The sequence below is a fragment of the Narcine bancroftii genome, chromosome 12 (assembly GCF_036971445.1).
Source record: "Narcine bancroftii isolate sNarBan1 chromosome 12, sNarBan1.hap1, whole genome shotgun sequence".
Taxonomy (NCBI): domain Eukaryota; kingdom Metazoa; phylum Chordata; class Chondrichthyes; order Torpediniformes; family Narcinidae; genus Narcine; species Narcine bancroftii.
Genome location: NC_091480.1, coordinates 36,710,645 through 36,725,830, shown reverse-complemented (window position 1 = coordinate 36,725,830; position 15,186 = coordinate 36,710,645).

Below are 15,186 nucleotides of genomic sequence, written 5' to 3'. Positions count from 1 at the left end.
GAAATTTTTGTTTACAGGTGCAAAATTGAAGCTGAGAATAATGTTTCCTTCAATGTTTTAATGTTCCTCTGTGAAGGTATAACAGTAGAATGAATCAATGTTAGTGTATTTAAGAAACATACAAAATTAATGACTACTCATTGGGAAAGAATAATCGTTTGGCACAGACTAGATTGGCCAAAAGGGCTGTTTCTGTGCTGCAATGCTCTATGGTTTGAAAGAGTTGGTCTTCTTATCACAGGACTCTATCAAAACACTGTGCCTTCTAACAAAAGAGATAAAAAGTCCTCAGAATAAAAAGCATGGAGTATTCACTATGATCTTCAAACTTATAATACAATTTAATACTTTACTAAAACATCACCACTAACTTTTTTTTCCATGTTTTCAATCAAGCTTTGAAAGAGTAATTAAATCAAGAAGGTTAAATTGTAATTGATGTTTCTTGATTATGGTTTGCATTTAAAACTCCCAACAAGCTCAGATTTAAAGAATTTTTAAAACTTAGGCATATAGCATGGTAACAGGAAATTTCGGCCCAAGAGTCCGTGCCACCCAATTCACCTAACCCTGGTACATGTAGAACGGTGGGAGGAAACCGCAGCCCTTGGAAAAAAAACTCTGCAGACACAGGGAGAACATACCCCGGTCCAAATAGTGCCTTTGGAAGACTACACAAAATAGTCTGGAAAAACAACCAACTGAAAAACCTCACAAAGATAAGCGTATACAGAGCCGTTGTCATACCCACACTCCTGTTTGGCTCCTAATCATGGGTCCTCTACCGGCATTACCTACGGCTCCTAGAACGCTTCCACCAGCATTGTCTCCGCTCCATCCTCAACATCCATTGGAGCGCTTTCATCCCTAACGTCGAAGTACTCGAGATGGCAGAGGTCGACAGCATCGAGTCCACGCTGCTGAAGATCCAGCTGCGCTGGGTGGGTCACGTCTCCAGAATGGAGGACCATCGCCTTCCCAAGATCGTGTTATATGGCGAGCTCTCCACTGGCCACCGTGACAGAGGTGCACCAAAGAAAAGGTACAAGGACTGCCTAAAGAAATCTCTTGGTGCCTGCCACATTGACCACCGCCAGTGGGCTGATCTCGCCTCAAACCGTGCATCTTGGCGCCTCACAGTTTGGCGGGCAGCAACCTCCTTTGAAGAAGACTGCAGAGCCCATCTCACTGACAAAAGGCAAAGGAGGAAAAACCCAACACCCAACCCCAACCAACCAATTTTCCCCTGCAGCCGCTGCAACCGTGTCTGCCTGTCCCACATTGGACTTGTCAGCCACAAACGAGCCTGCAGCTGACGTGGACTTTTACCCCCTCCATAAATCTTCGTCCGCGAAGCCAAGCCAAAGAAAGATATTCTGAATCTACTTAAATCACTGAAACAAATGACCACATTTTTGGATATGACAGACAGTAAGTGGACAACAGACAAAGTCAACCAACCATATCACTGGTTTTAAAAAAAGCAAGCCGGCTTTTACTGTTGGCCCTCAGTAAACCAACTGTTCCTGGAGAAGGAAATTATAGGAGCCTTAAAAAATCTAATGGTGCCAATATAGATCTCTGCCTCTCAAAAATGTACAAAGTTGAATTCCTTGGGGCAGATAAGGAAAAGGGGTTTTAAATGGAAATATTCAGATGTTTGAAGTGATAACTAGTGACATTATTTCTACTGGCTACTGGGTCATAAAATAATTATAATCATTCTAGCTTATTTATTCAGAACATGCTCACATTTTCACGGAAAGTCGAGCCAAATAACATCATTCTGACATTTTGATGATTAGCTGAAAGCACAATGCAAACCTGATGATAAGCTTTTCATAGTTCTGGACTATTCTTTATTCATATTTGCCATGATTCCCCAGCTGTAGTGAATTGGGAACTGCAAGATTTCCAGTCTGTCAAAGATGGATGACCATGCTTTTTGAAGTTCTCCTAATGAAACAAAAACTATTGCAGCTTTCCATGCAATTTTCAACATTTTCATAATAATCTTCTCTCTACATGGGAGTTCAAAGTGCAAATTCATGATGTATCAATACTTAGTGCTAAAAGATTTAATACAAAATTATGGATTAATGGCTTCAAGCTGAGAACAAGGACTGCATATGTTATGCTCCAAAACTGTACATCTGTCATTGTCTTTGACTGTCCAGCAGACATAAGTGCTAAAATGTCTCTATTTTAGACAATCTGTGTTTAAGCATTGAATCTGTGACAGAGTATATAGATATGTTTTTGGGAGATAAATTGGGAAAGGTTTCTTTCAGTAGGTTACATACAAACACTTTAAAACAGATCTTATTTGAAATACTGGAATTCTGCCCAATGCTAGACATATTGGGGCCTCACAGGTTTTACAAGAGCTTTGAAGAGTGCTCAAGAGACTTCACTAATGGATTGTTGTTTACAAAAGGCAACAGATGAAAGAGCATGTCGGAGTCACTTCTGTCAGGAAGGGAGCTTGCTATTCTCAGAGGGTCATGTGGTTTTGCAAGCTGAGAGAGTCAAACAGGCTTTCTCTCAGAGAGAGAGAGAGAGAGAGAGAGAGAGAGAGACACACACACACACACACACACACACACACACACACACACACACACACACACACACACACACACACACACAGATCACTTGTACTGTGTTACAACCAGCAGAAGCAGCAGGGACTGGAAGAGGACAAGCTGGCAAGCTTATGGAAAGCCCATTTGTAAGATAGCCTGGGGGCAAGTTTCATCAGCAAGACACTGAAGTGGCTGATTAAAAAGGAACAACAAATCTCTCTCTGAAAACCAACAAGAACCTTCCTGAGCGGTAACCATTTACCTTTCGAGCACCAAAGACTGGTGAACTTTATAAACGTTAAATTCTGTGCACAGTATAAAAATTGCCTGCAACCAGTGAAGGAATGAGAAGTGAGATTGGACTGTGAACCAAAGAATTTTTCTGAACTTTCACACACTCATTACATACACTTAGAATTAGAAGGGGATTAAGTTAGGTTAAGTAAGTCAATTGTGATCATTTAAAGTGTGATTCTGTTTTCATGTTTAAAGATAATTAAAAGCAACTTTTGTTTAAGTAACCATTTGTCTTGGTGAATATCTATTGGTGCTGGGTTTTGGGGTCCTCTGGGCTCATAACAAATCCAATTCAAACAACTTAAAAACACTGAGTAAAGGAAAAGGTAAACAGTCTCAACAAGCTTGGCAATGATTTTACATTTAACGCAGGGCATTTACTATTCCTTCTCAAATAGTTTTCTAGGATGGTGCAGATGTCTCGTACTTTAAAAGAGTCTTATATAGTTAATATGTCGAGAACCTACTGTAAATGAAGTTGAATACATATTGCAAACCAATGCAAAACAGCAAACCCCTGCACTGTTTTTCTTCACAGTCAAAGAAAGCCACATATTTGCTAGAGATGTGATTGTTCAGACATTTCCTGATGAAATCTGTATGGTCAAAAGTTGATGGAAAGGGAAATTATAACTCCCATTTTGTTTTAAAGCAAGTCAATGAGAGTCTGGCGACATAACTCAAGAAAATGTTTCTCAAGAACAAGCTTAACTTAAAAAACCCAGAAATTGTAACTGTCCAGCATTAACTTGGTTCTGCATTGAATTTCCCACATAAAATTAATTAATTGATTAAAATTTACCATGTTATCATTACTTAAAGGAAATGTTTACCCGAGTTCTTTTGTAGCTCCTCAAGTCCCTCATGATGATCCTGAACCAACTTTGTGATTCCAGGTATGACATATTCACCAAAAAATCAAGGCAGTCCTTCATTGTCAAGCAATGGACTTCCCATGTTGCCGCTTTGTACTTCTGCTGCTGTGGAATATCTGTCAATGTAAAATCATTATATAGTATCAGAACTGAAGCAGAGAACAATAACTAGATGTTTTACCATCAAATTAGACAGGTAAAACAAATAGAATTAGATGCAGATATTTTCCTGTATTTTCTGTTTTTACTATTGATGAAGGCACAATATTAAGGTTTGCATTTGTCAAAATTTGGAATTCTTTTAATAAAACTACTAAATATTGGGTGAAATGGACAGAAAATTGAAGTGAAACATTTTGATAGGTAGGGTGTGGAGTAATTTTATGTGAAATTCAGGAACAGAGATCTTTAATGATGTCCAAATTAATACATGTGAAATAACCTCTCAATATCAGTAAATAACATTAAAACTGGATGTGCTGCTTTATATAAATATTTGATTGCAACTTATTAAGATTGAAGGAAAAATAAAGGAAATAGGGATATGAGAGAGTACCCAAAGATCACCTTTTCTACTTTGAGATCAGAAGATTGGTGAGAACATTTTGTGCCGAACAATATAGGGAGTATGAAAATTCAAGGCGGTGGGGTGGGGTGGGGGGGGGGGGGGGGTGGGAGGAGGTGGGAGGGTTATATATTGAAGAGTATGCATTTTGGAAAAAAAATGCCCAAACAATAATTAGACCTCAGGCAATGAAACTAGATTCCACACAAAACCATTTTGGTTCATTGACTTGTTACAACTGCTAAATTTTAACAAGGCTCATTTTCCATTGAATGCAATGTTTGGCCCAATATTGACTTGTAACAGCGCCTATGGTGGCACTTGAACTCCCAGGAGGCATTGAACTGGTCATGTGACATACGGGTGTGATATGTCAGCGCTTGTCGAGCACATGATTCAGGCTTTTAAAAGGTTGCATAGGTGGTGAAGAGTAAGTCCGTTTGATTCACTCTAGAAAAGCTTTGTCTGGTTATTTCATCATGTCCACTGTGATTCCAGTGGCTACCATTGGTGACGCCGATGTGTCCAAAAACATATTTTCGGATAAACATGGACTCTGTAACCATTGCTGTGAAGCTGTCACCTTTCTGGACAACTGAGCCTGAACTGTGGTTCCAACAGGCAGAAGCACAATTTCACCTTTGCAAAGTCAAATTGGACACGACTCGTTATTACCATCTTGTCAGTGCCCTGGACCAGCCCATCGCTAAGAAATCGGCGACTTCCTATGGGATCCACTACATACCAGCAAGTACGATGTTTCTAAAGCACTTTTATTATGTGTATATAGTATGTCCTGTAGGGAAAGGGCAGCCAAACTACTACATTTTGATAGGTTGGGAGACCGCATCCCTTCAGAACTTATGGATGAAATGCTGTTCCTGGCATCGGGCGAAAGTCCCACTATGTTATTTGAGCAGCTCTTTTTAGAGCGAATTCCAGATGATATTACTCTTGTTATCCAAATGTTCATTTGAAGACTCAAGGGCTGTAGCGGTGGAGGGAGACGTTCTATTGCTGGCTATAAAGCACAGCAAGGAAAGACAAGTCTGCACAACCAATCCCTCCAATACTGAGCACTCTAGTGCTCTCAGCACATCACTCCCTACAAGCAGGCAATGCCCCAAGATGAGCAAACAGCCTGTGGGCACTTTGTCCTGGTGTTATTATCACAGGAGTTGGGGAGAAAATGCCTGCAAGTGCCTTCCACCTTGCACATTTGTGGAAATGCCCAGGCCAACTGCTAGTAAGGGCTGCGGTGGTTGGCGAGAAACCTATATGTATGAGACCAGTTGTCCCAGCGTAAATTTCTGGTGGACATGGGTTCAGAAGTTAGTGTACTCTACCTACTGGTTTTGACACACGCCATCCTCCACCAGACCTGCAACTACAAGCAGTTAACAGTTCCAATATTTTGACCTTTGGCACCAGGAAGATGAATGTCAAATTCAAGAATCATCTCTACACTTGACCATTTATTATAGCAGCCGGATCCCGACCATTGCTTGGTGCAGATTTTCTTTGGACTCATTCATTTCTCGATGACTTTCAATGGCATCGGCTAATGGAACTACTTTTCAGTCTATTCCTCTGGCAGATGCCTATACCCCTGCTCTGCACCTCCAAACATTAGGTAAACCAGCCAGTGGATGAATTCTTCAAGCTGTTCGAAGATTTCCCTGAGATTATTACTCTACACTTTTCTGCCTCCACTGCAAAGCACGGTATCACTCACCACATTTGTACTAAGGGCCCTCCTTTCCATGCTAAAGCATGTCATTTGCTTCCAGAGAAGCTGGGTTTAGCTAAGGAAGAGTTTTCCAAAATGGAAGAACTAGGCATAAGTTGTAGGTCCGACAGTTCCTGGGCACCTCCATTACACACGGTCCCAAAACACAATGGAGCTTGGTGACCTTGTGAAGATTACAGGCGGCTTAATGCCACCACCATCCTATACCTCAAATTCAGGATTTCTTAGCTAATTTGCATGGAGCAAAGATCTTCTCCAAAATAGACGTGGTGCATGGCTATCACCAAATATCAGAAGACATTCCAAAAACAGCAATAATTGTTTGGGTTGTTCAAATTTTTACGAATGCCATTCGGATTAAAGAATGCTGCTCAATCATTTCAACGTGTGATGGATGCTTTAGGATCAATATTTTCATTTACCTCAATGACATTTTAGTGGCCAGTGGGACTAAGGAAGAACATTTGGAACATCTTCGCACACTTTTTAATTCATCTTTAAGAGATTGGACTGACCATCAATCCACATAAATGTGTCTTTGAACAAGAAATGATTGTCTTCTTGGGGCATAGGATTAGTCTGCTGCCATCCAAAGTTGAGGCCATTACCAAGTACTCAAGACCTGCTATGATTAAAAGCCTGCAAAAATTCTTGGGAATGGTCAATTTTTACTGTCAGTTTCTTCCAGGAGCAGGCTCATTTCATGAAGCCTCTATTTGATTTATGGTCTGGAAATGTCAGAACCATCCATTGGACTGAAGAGGGGAACAATGCCTTTTTGAAGACAAAAGATGTGCTGACTCATGCCACTGTGCTCATCTACCCAGTTTTAAATGCAGCCACCACCCTTTCTACAGACGCTTCCAGTATGGGCGTAGCAGGTGCACTTCACCAATATGTCAATGGGCAATGGAAACTGTTAGCATCCTTCAGCCGCCATCTTTGTGAAGCAGAGAAGAAATACAATGCTTTTGACGATTATTTGTCTATTTAATAGCCATTATTTTTTGGAGTGCAGAGATTTTACTATGTACACTGACCACAAGCCCTTAACATTTGCATTTTCCAAGGTTGCAGAGCCCTGGTCAGCATGACAACAATGGCAATTATCATTCATTTCAGGATCCTCCACAAAAAAACTACACAGTGTGTTACTGTGCAGTCAGTGAGAATTCAGGGTGTGAGTTCAATCATGTGTGACTGTGCAGTCAGTGATTATACCGGGTGTGAGTTCCTCACTGCGTGACTGTGCAGTAGGTGGGTATTCTGGGTGTGAGTTCGACAATGTGTGACTGTGAAATCAGTGTGAATTAATGCTGTGCGTTCCTCACTGTGTGACAGTGCAATCAGTGGGTCTTCAGGGTGTGAACTTGACAATGTGTGACTGTGCAGTCAGTGGTTATTCAGGATTAGTTCCTTGTGTGATTTTGCTGTCAATCGGTATTCAGGGTGTGTGTTGATCACTTTGAACTGTGCAGATAGTGGGTATTCAGGTTGTGAGTTTCTCTTGGTGAAACTGTGCAGTCAGTGGGTATTCAGGGTTTGAGTTCCCAACTGTGTGACTGTACAGTCAGTGGGTGTTCGGCATGTGAGTTCAACACTGTCTGACTTTGCAGTCAGTGGGTATTTAGCATATAAGTTAATCATTTAGTAACTGTGCAATCAGTGAGTATTGAGGTGTGATTTACTCTGTAACTGTGCAGTCAGTGGGTATTCAGGGTGTGAGTTTGATACTGTGTGACTTTGCACTCAGTGGGCATTTGGTGTGTGAGTTCCACATTGTGTGAATTTCCAGTCAGTGGGTATTTAGTGTATGATTATTCACTTAATAACTGTGCAGTCCGTGAGTATTGAGGTGTGAGTTACGCACCGTGTTACTCTGAAGTCAGTGGATATTCATTGTGTGACTTACTCACTGTTTGACTGTGCAGTCAGTGTGTATTAAGGGTTTGAGGTTCTAACTTTGTAACTGTGCTATCAATGGGTATTCAGGGTGTTGGTTAGACATTGTGTGACTGTGCAGTCAATGGATATTCACGGTGTGAGTTTCTCACTATGTGACTGATCAGTCAGTGGTTATTCAAGGTGTGATTTACACATTTTGTTGTCTGTGGAATCAGAGGGTATTCAGAGTGAAAGTTTCTCACTGTATGAACGTGCAGTCAGTGGGTATTCAGGTGCGAGTTCGACACTCTGTGACTCTGCAGTCAGTGTGTAATCAGGGTGTAAGACCCTCACTATGTAACTGGTCAGTCAGTGTGTATTTACACAATGTGTGTCTGTGCAATCACAGGATATTCAGGGCATGAGTTCCACACTGTATGGCTTTGTCCTCATTGGATATTCATGGTGTGAATTCCTCACTGTGTAACTGTGAAACAATGTGTATTAATGTTGTGCGTTCCTCACTGTGTGACTGTACAATCAGTGGATCTTCAGGGTGTGAGTTCGACAATGTGTGACTGTGAAATGAGTGTGTATTAATGATGTGCATTCCTCACTGTGTGACAGTCCAATCAGTGGGTCTTCAGGGTGTGACTTCTACAATATGTGACTGTGCAGTCAGTGGGTATTCAGGGTGTTGATTGCTCACTGATTAACTGTGCAGTAGGTTGGTATTCAGGGTGTGAGTTCGTGAATATGTGACTGTGCAGTCAGAGGGTATTCAGGTTGTGAGTTCCTTACTGTGTGATTGAGCAGTGAGTGGGTATTCAGGGTCTTTCTTACACACTGTGAGATTGTCCAATCAGTGTGTTTTTAGGCTGTGAGTTTCTCTTTTTGAAACTCTACAGTCAGTGGGGATTAAAAGTGTGATGTACTAGTATTGAAACTGTGCTGTCAGAGGATATTCATGGCGTGATTTACACAATGTTTGTCTGTGCAATCAGAGGGTATTCAGGACGTGAGTTCCTCAATGTGTAACTGTGAAATTAATGTGCATTCACGGTGTTCCTTCCTCACTGTATGACTGAGCAGTCATGTGATATTCAGGGTGTGGTTTCCTCAATGTGAAACTGTACAGTCAGCTGATATTTTGGGAGTGAGATACTCACTGAGTAACTATGCGGTCAGTGGGTATTTTGGGTGTGAGTTACTCACTTTCTAACTGTGATGTCAGTGGCTATTCAGGGTGTGAGATCCTCACTGTGTAACTGTGAAGTCAATGGGTATTCAGGGTGTGAGTTTCTCACTGTTTGATTGTGCATTCAGTAGTTATTCAGGATGAATAGCTGATGCACTGTCCCATTCTGCTCCACTCAAGGTTTTATCTATAGATCAAGGTATTGGCTACACAGCTTTGGCTCAGCCCAAGAACATGACCATAAAATGAATACTTATCAGACTGCAATCACGAACCTGCAATTGATAGTTATCCAGTTTGGAGTTAATGGCAAACTACTCCTCTGTGATATATCAATGGGGCACCATGCCCAGTAGTTCCAGCATCATGGAAAAGTAGAGTATTTGACTCTGTCCATCGATTAGATTGACCGTTCATATAGTTTCGGACAGGTTGGTCTGGCATTGCCTTCCAGAAAGTAAACGTTCAGTGGCACTAAGGCACGACTGCAACCCTTCCCAGCAGTTACTTGGCATTTTGCTCATGTCTATGTGGACATCATTGGTCCGCTTCCTGTTTCAAGTGGATACCATTATCTTTTTACAGAAATAGACAGGCTTATGTGGTGGCCCGAGGCCATGCCTATGGTAGATGCTACTACAGATACTTGTGCTCTGGCGTTCCTCAGTTCCTGAGTGTCTTGTTTTGTTTTACCAGTGCACGTTACTTTGGATAGAGGACCACAATTTACTTCCTCGCTGTGGATGGCCTTGTCTTGCTTGCTCAGTGCAACAATTCATCATATGAATGCCTATCATCCCCTGGCCAATGGAATGGTGGAAAGATTTCATCAACATCTTAAGTCAGCCTTGTCCCCTACCATTCCAACTCCAGCGATGATCCTAAAGAACTGTTGAGCAGGCTAAGGGAAATTGTAGGAAAATTGACCCCTATACCACCAATGTCACACAGAGAACACTCTTTTGTGCCTGAAGACCTCAAAAACTGCAAATATGTCTTAATCTGAAGGGGAACAATTGGTCAACCTTTACAGTCAGCCTATGAAGTTTCTTATAGGATACTCAGACAAACTAGGTTGACCTGTATTTTGGACATTGGAGGAAACCCACAGTCTTTCACTATTGACAGGCTTAAACCAGTTCAGGTGGACAAGTCTTTCCCATCGCATCAGTCAACAGCCTGTCACAGAGGTCAACAACCTAAGAGACAGACAAACCCTTCTGTCTGTTCTTGGGGAGGGGGGGGGGGTGGGGTGGGTGGGCCGTGTAGCAGCGCTTTGGCAGTACTACAACTCCCAGGGGGCCATTTGACATCAGTGCGAGATGACATCAGTGAGGGTCGAGCGCGAGATTCTAGCTTTTAAAAGGTTTAGCAGGTGATGAGTAAATCCATTTGATTCCCTCTAGAAATGCCTTTGTGGTTATTTGGTCATGTCCACTACAATTCCAGGAGCCAAAGCCTCATGAAAATCATGAGTTTAAAAAAAATAAAGACCCTTCTTTTAAATTTTATTTATAAATTTAGAACCACACAAATAAAGCATATAATGAAAAATAATTTAAATCAAATCAAATATATGCAGCCTATAAAAGAAAAGGACGTGGAGAGGGAGGGCGTGGACCTGTCCTTGGCCTCACAAACTCAAGCTAGCATGCTGGAACATCAGAACCATGCTAGACAAGGCTGACAGCCACCGACCTGAACGTCGGTCTGCCCTCATCGCACATGAACTCCTCAGACTCGACATAGCCGTTCTCAGTGAAGTCCGCCTTGCAGATGTAGGCAGCCTCCAAGAACGTGGCGCGGGCTGCACACTCTACTGGTCTGGCAAGCCTATGGATGAACGACATCTATCTAGTGTAGGCTTCATGGTCAAGAACTCCATTGCCTCCAAACTCGAAAACCTCCTGACAGGCCACTCGGACCGGATCATGTCCATGCGGCTCCCCCTTCAAAACAAGCATCGCATCACCCTCATCAGTGTCTATGCTCCAACCCTCCAGGCGGAACCAGCAGAAAAGGACAAGTTCTACACTGATCTGCGCAACCTCATTCAATGCACCCCACAACCGACAAGGTTGTCATCCTTGGCAACTTCAACGCTCGCGTCGGCAAAGACTCAGAAACCTGGCCAGGAATCCTGGGCAAGCATGGTGTCGGCAAGTGCAACAACAACGGTCGCCTCCTGTTGGAGCTCTGCGCAGAACAGCAGCTTGTCATTACAAACACGCTTTTTCAGCAGAGGGACAGCTTGAAGACTACCTGGATGCATCTCCGATCCAAACACTGGCACCTCCTGGACTACGTCCTGGTGCGAGAAAGAGACAAACGAGATGTGCTCCACACCAGGGTCATGCCCAGCGTGGAATGCCACACTGACCACTGGCTTGTTCGCTGCAAGCTCAACCTTCACTTCAAGCTAAAGTCCAGGAACAGTAAAGCCCCCAGAAAGAGGTTCAATGTTGGAAACTTGCAGTCAGACGAAGCGAGAGGAAACTTCCAGGCAAACCTCAAAGCAAAGCTCGAGGATGCAATCCGCCTCACGGACTCGTTCCCTGAAACCCTCTGGGATCAGCTGAAGACTGCCATACTGCAATCCACTGAAGAGGTACTGGGCTTCTCCTCCAGGAAAAACAAGGACTGGTTCAACAAAAACAACCAGGAAATCCAGGAGCTCCTGGCAAAGAAGCAAGCTGCCCACCAGGCTCACCTTGCAAAGCTGTCCTGGCCAGAGAAGAAACGAGCCTTCCATCGCGCATGCAGCCATCTTCAGCGCAAACTCTGGGAGATCCAAAATGAGTGGTGGACTAGCCTCGCCAAACGAACCCAGCAGTGTGGACATTGGCGACTTCAGGGGTTTTTATGAGGCTCTAAAGGCTGTGTATGGCCTCTCACCCCAAGTCCGAAGCCCGCTGCGCAGCTCAGACGGCAAAGTCCTCCTCAGCGACAAGATCTCCATCCTCAACTGATGGTCAGAACACTTCTAATCTCTTTCAGTGCCAACTGCTCAGTCCAAGAATCCGCGGTGCTCCAGCTCCCTCAACAGCCCTTAAGGCTAGAGCTGGATGAGGTCCTCACCCGGGAAGAGACATACAAGGCAATTGAACAACTGAAAAGTGGCAAAGCAGCAGGTATGGATGGAATCCCCCCCAGAGGTCTGGAAGGCTGGCAGCAAAACTCTGCAGGCCAAACTGCATGAGTTTTTCAAGCTCTGCTGGGACCAAGGAAAGCTGCCTCAGGACCTTCGTGATGCCATCATCATCACCCTGTACAAAAACTACAGGGGAATCACGCTGCTCTCCATTGCAGGCAAAATCTTCACTAGGATTCTCCTAAATAGAATAATACCTAGTGTCACCGAAAACGTTCTCCCAGAATCACAGTGTGGCTTTCGCGCAAACAGAGGAACTACTGACATGGTCTTTGCCCTCAGTCATCTCCAAGAAAAGTGCAGAGAACAAAACAAAGGACTCTACATCACCTTTGTGGACCTCACCAAAGCCTTCGACACCGTGAGTAGGAAAGGGCTTTGGCAAATACTAGAGCACCTCAGATGCCCCCCAAAGTTCCTCAACATGGTTATCCAACTGCACAAAAACCAACAAGGTCGGGTCAGATACAGCAATGAGCTCTCTGAACCCTTCTCCATTAACAATGGCATGAAGCAAGGCTGCGTTCTCGCACCAACCCTCTTTTCAATCTTCTTCAGCATGATGCTGAAACAAGCCATGAAAGACCTCAACAATGAAGACGCTGTTTACATCTGGTACCACATGGATGGCAGTCTCTTCAATCTGAGGCACCTGCAAGCTCACACCAAGACACAAGAGAAACTTGTCCGTGAACTACTCTTTGCAGACGATGCCGCTTTAGTTACCCATTCAGAGCCAGCTCTGAATGCTTGACGTCCTGTTTTGCGGAAACTGCCAAAATGTTTGGCCTGGAAGTCAGCCTGAAGAAAACTGGGGTCCTCCATCAGCCAGCTCCCTACCATGACTACCAGCCCCCCCACATCTCCATCGGGCACACAAAACTCAAAACGGTCAACCAGTTTACCTATCTCAGCTGCACCATTTCATCGGATGCAAGGATCGACAACGAGATAGACAACAAGAGTCTGGAAAAACAACCAACTGAAAAACCTCACAAAGATTAGCGTATACAGAGCCATTGTCATACCCACACTCCTGTGCGGCTCCAAATCATGGGTCCTCTACCGGCATCACCTACAGCTCCTAGAACGCTTCCACCAGCATTGTTTCCGCTCCATCCTCAACATTCATTGGAGTGACTTCATCACCAACATCGAAGTACTCGAGATGGCAGAGGCCGACAGCATCGAATCCACACTGCTGAAGATCCAACTGCACTGAGTAGGCCACGTCTCCAGAATGGAGGATCATCGCCTTCCCAAGATCGTGTTATATGGCGAGCTCTCCTGGCAACCGAGAAAGAGGTGCACCAAAGAGGTACAAGGACTGCCTAAAGAAATCTCTTGGTGCCTGCCACATGGACCACTGCCAGTGGGCTGATATCGCCTCAAACCTTGCATCTTGGTGCCTCAGTTCGGCGGGCAGCAACCTCCTTGGAAGAAGACCGCAGAGCCCACCTCACTGACAAAAGACAAAGGAGGAAAAACCCAACACCCAATCCCAACCAACCAATTTTCCCTGGCAACCGCTGCAACCGTGTCTGCCTGTCCTGCATCGGACTTGTAAGCCACAAACGAGCCTGCAGCTGACGTGGACATTACCCCTCCATTAATCTCTGTCCACGAAGCCAAGCCAAAGATAAAAGAAAAAAATAAGAAAACCTCCCTAAATACCACTCCTCCCCCCTCTATCCCCCAGAGAAAAAAGAAAAATAGAAGAGAATTAGAAGGGGATAAGAGATCTTAACAGGGGTAGTGATACTTTAAAGTTTCTTATAGTATACTGAGACCTTAAGGAAAAGAGACTGTTAGAGCTTCATTTAAATATTAACACTGATATTTTGTAAATAATGAGTCCATACCTTCCAAAATATACGTTTGTCTCTTAAATTAGAAGTAATTTTATCAAGTGGTATACAACACCGGACTTCAGTGTGCCATCTTTCTGCACCCAAATCCGTATCAGACTTCCAAGTCATGGCAATATATTTTATTGCTATTGCTAAAGCCATTTGGACAAGCTTCTTTTGATTCTATGATACCTTTCAAATGGCATAAATGTCCATGTGCACATTAAGAGGAGCATTAGTACTTGGATATACCAAGTGCCTGAAATGAAAAACATCCTATTAGCTTTGCAAATACTGTTCTTGATTATTTCTATGTACTTTGTAACATTGCTTTGTTTAAATTTTTTTTGGATCACAGATGTTAACAGAGAACCCTCCATTTAAAAAAAGAACAAAGCACACCCAACCACATTTTTTGGTTCATCGAGTAATGCAGGGAAATTATTCCCTCACTTTTGCTACTGACTTGAAATGCCATCCCAGATGGTAAAGTTCTGGAATCTTATCAAGTTTGAAGATTTGCAGAATTGAGATGAGTTTAGGCATTTTTATGTGAATTGACACATCACAATGCTTTATTAAGGGGACAATCCTAAACAACCCACTTAGGGCTAGAAGGATTCAATGATAATGAGTTTATTGTTTTGTATATAATGTATAATGTTCACGTGCACTAAAATTCTTACTTGCTGCAGCTAAACAGGTACTTTGATTTAAAAAAATATGCATTAAATTAAATATATGGATCATCATCAAGTTTAATGAGACAAGGTTAGCAGAGATGCAACTTTTCTCTTTGGAGCGTAGGATGAGAGGAGACTTTATGGAGATCTGCAAGATTATGAGAGGCATCAATAGGGCAGACAGCCAGCTGTTTCCCAGAGCAGGATCAGCAAACACCAGAGGACAGGGGTACAAAGTTGAGGGAGGGAAGTTTAGGGAAGACATCAGGGGTAAGTTGTTTTGTTTTGTTTTTTTTTATACACAGAGTTGCGGGTGCCTGGAATGCCTTGCCAGGGATGATGGTGGAG